Source organism: Pteropus vampyrus, unplaced genomic scaffold (genome assembly GCF_000151845.1).
Source record: "Pteropus vampyrus isolate Shadow unplaced genomic scaffold, Pvam_2.0 Scaffold212, whole genome shotgun sequence".
NCBI lineage: Eukaryota > Metazoa > Chordata > Mammalia > Chiroptera > Pteropodidae > Pteropus > Pteropus vampyrus.
In genome coordinates, this window is record NW_011888993.1 from 439291 (window position 1) to 443245 (window position 3955).

Below are 3955 nucleotides of genomic sequence, written 5' to 3' on the forward strand. Positions count from 1 at the left end.
GGGTCTCTGTCCCTCCTTCCAGAACCCAGAGTGCCTGGCCCTGCGCAGGCCTGGGGGCACCACGGCTCCCTGGCCTCTGTGGGCGCATCCTTCCCGTTGAGGTGTCCAAGTCAGCGCTGTCCCCTACATTCCCAGATACGTGCAGCCACCACCACCCTGGTTCCAGCACACTCTGTCACCCCTGAGTCGCGGCTTGAAGATGTGTCCTGTTCTGCGTGGTCTGACCTGTCCCCTCCGACACCTGAGCCTGGACAGCGATGCCCTGAGATCAAGGACCGCCGTCCCTCTTCCCACCTCCAGCATGCACAGAGCGGGGCCTCCGAGGGGCCCGCCAATGCCGATGAACAGAGCGGAGAGCCAGCAAGGGGCCGGAGCTGGGACAGGGCTCCTGGGTGCTCCCGCCGGCCCTGAGCCCGCCCCACCGCCTCAGCATCCTCCCGTGACTGGCAGCAACCACCTCCCGGGCTGACGGGTGGCCAGTGAGGTCAGCCGAGGGGGGACGGTGTGAGCCGGAACCCTCCTGGAAGTCTCCACCGGGTGCCGGCTGGGCTCGGGAGCCCTGAGTCCTGGGTCCTGCTCTGCTCTTGGCCAAGTCTTCACCTCGTTCGTTTGTTCATCAGCATTTAATGGGCGCCTGCTGCGTACCCTGTTCTCGTTCTAGTGGGAAACGGCTTTGAATAAGACCAGTGAACCCCACCATTCTGTCCGTGGGTGAGAAACAGGAGTTAGAGGCCATGCGTGCCAGTGTATGGAGGAAATCTGCAGGGATGGGAGAGTCTCTGGTCAGCAGAACGTGGTCCCCCAAAGACACCTGCGTCCTAATTCCTGGAGCCCGTGACTGTTACCTGAAGATGTGGCAAGGGACAAAAGCTTGCAGATGAAACTCAGGATGCTAATGAGCCGACCTCCAATTGGGGAAGATTGTCCTGGGTTCCCAGGGGGCCCAGTGTCCTCACGGATCCTCATGAGGGGGAGGCGGGAGGGTCACCGTCAGAGACACGGATGAGGCCGCGCTGCCGGTGACCAGGGGGAAGGGGCCACGAGCCAGGGACATGGCACCTCTGGAAGCTGGAAAAGGCCAGAACGGTTCTCCCTGGAGCCTCAGGAAGGCCCAGCCCTGTCCCTCCTGGGTTCATCCCGCGAGGCCCGTGTGGGACCCCCGGCCCCAGAACTGGAGATGAGAAATGTGTGTTGTTTTAAGCCACTAGGCTGGTGGTGACTTGTTTCAGCAGCCGCAGGAGACACACGTGGGACCTCTGCAGCCTCGAGGAGGAGATGGGCCGAGTACCTGCTCCTGGGGCTGGGCGAGGAGAAGGGGCCAAGCTCCCCAAGGGGAGGGGTCTACCATCAGCCTCAGCTGAAGTGCAGGGGCCTGCCTGGGGAGGGCCCCGAAACCCGTCCATCACGGCAGGACCTGGGAAGTGGAGACCCCGCCTCCTGTCCCCCCCAAGCTGTCTTGGACTAATTTGCCACCACGATGCTCTCAACCCGAGGGGGCCAAGCGTGGCTGGGGGCGTGTGAGCCCCTCTCCCTGGACCCCAGCCCCTTCCCGCCCACGCTCCTCTATTCTGAGTGAGCTTCTCCCTCACTGGCCATGTGGGACACACCTTCCTGTCCCCTTCCAGGCCAGGGGACGCTGGAGGCCCCAGGCCCGGCTAGAGGCAGCAGGGGAACCCACAGGGAGCGTGGGGGCGGGGTGGATAATAGATGCTGTGAGCTTGGCAGCTCTGTCCCCAGGCCACTGCTGCCTCTGCCCCTCACTACAATTGGGGCCAGAGGGAGCAAAAGTAGGATGGTTTGACAGACCCTCGAAGCGTCCCCAATTCAAGCTTCCGGACAGACTTGGGAAGTGGGTGCCCTTTGAGGCTGCTTTTGGGGACACATTGCTGACACCCCCAGGACTGGTGCATCCTGTGTCCTAGATCTGGGCACTCCTGGGGCTCTCATCCGTGACAATTCATTAAGCCCTAATTAGCCTCCGTCTGCTGTTAGTCCCTGTTAACCCTTTGGGGGGCTGTGGGCCTCCCGACCTACTTTCCTTGCCAGTTTGGGGGGCGGGCTGGAGAGACTGTCAGCTGCTCTCTCAGGTGAGGTCTCTAGATCTGGAACCACTTTTTCGACACCCACGGCATACTGCGGCTGCTGGCCTAGCAGCCCAGCCCCGAGGGCGGGAGTAATGGAGACCATTTGGAGAAGAGGAGACTGAGGGTCCGAGTGGTCCCCAGCTCACCTGTATCGCTCATCTTGAGAGTAGACCTTTGAACCTGGTCCAATGCCAGTTCCTTTCCACTAAATCTCAGAGCTCTGCTGGAGGCCGGGGGCGCAGAGGGCACTTTTCTGAGTCCCAGGATTGACATGTGGTGGTGGGTGGCTCCCTCGGGCCCACCTAGGACAAGCTTTGCTTGGTGAGTTCTCTACCTGGTGACTAGGTGGTGACTCAAGGGCACCTGGGAGTGACAGCATTGTGGGACGAGACATCAAGCCGCCGCCTGGGATCTGCTTTGTATTCCCACTCACCCTGGCACCTTCGGATGCAAGATTTCATCTGGGGGCGGCCAAGAGCAGCCCCCCTTCCCCATTCCACAGGCGAGCACACTGAGGCAGAGCGCCAAGATGACGATGACGCTGTGGTGACAGCCCCTGCTAACTGACCATCGAGTTCACAGCAGCACCAGGCCGGGGCCACGACGCACCCCTGTTTGTCTCACACCTGTGTTCATGTCTGTCCCAAGCCTAGAGCTCAGAGAGGGGCTGTCCCTTGCCGGAAGTTGCCAGCTGGGACAGGGAACAGAACAGGGAGATGAGGAAGGCTGGGTTTAGCCTTTCTGAGCTCCATCCCTGGGCTGGGTGGCCCCTTCCTGTTACCCCAGGTCATCCGCATAGACTGTAGCTGCTGCATCTGTGGGGGACCCCACCGGGTGGGCCCACGGGGACTTCCAGCTCAGACCCTGTCTCACGTGGAGGCAATGAGCTCACCGCCAGCCCCAGCCCAGACCCCAAAGGTCATCGCCCTCCCCACCCACTCACCGGCTTTCCACCCTCCTCAACCAGACTGAGACCCTGTCGACATCTCTGGGTGCTCACACGCTACACCGTGCCTGCCTCCACGCCTCCTCCGTGGAGCCCTCTTGGGTTGCCCCAGGCCTCACCGCCCTGATGGCCCAGAAGTTTTCCCCACATCAAGTCCCAGATGGTCCCCTTGCCTGCTGTCATGTCACACCAGACGCCCCCTTCCCACCCCACGCAAGAAGCAAGAGGTTCTCAGCTGCCTCTGGGCACGCATGGATTCCCCAGGGGCTGACTGTTAATGCAAGCCCCAGGGCTCAGGCCCCCTAGTTCAGGTTTCTCCAAACTGGGGGGTCGGGGTACCTGCACCTTTAGTGCTGGGGGCATATGTTGCAAAGCAGTTATAAGGTGCCCTCCAAAGGAAGGGTTGGGTCTGTTCTCCTGCCACTAGGTGCTGTCTCCCCTGCACCCCAACTTGTTGAATGAGTCTCACCGGCCTCCTGGGCCAGGGCCCAGAGGCCCAGGGGACACCGAGGCCCCACTTAAGGGAATAGAGAGAAACCCTCAACACCCTTGCTGTAGCTTGGACATAGTGCAGGTGCTCAGCCCTGCGCCCCCAAATTCCTCCCACCAGGCTGAGCTGTTCGCAGGTCTTGGAATGGACCCCAACACCCCCTTCGCCTTCCTGGCAGCTCCGCACCTCTGGGCTGAAGCAGACCCGCTGCGGGCAGGACAGAGAGGCGCTGGGCTGAAGCCGCCACCCCGCTTCCTCCCCAGACCCAGCCAGTGCCCGCTTCTCAACCCCACGGAGGGGGACGCATCCCCAGGCTCCAGAGAGACACCCACCCAGCTCCCCGCTCTTCACGCCCCAGGGGAGGTACGGGGGGACCCCAGCGTAGAGAGTGGCCCCCAAAGTTTCCGGGAGAGTATTAGGGGCCTGGCGAGGGGC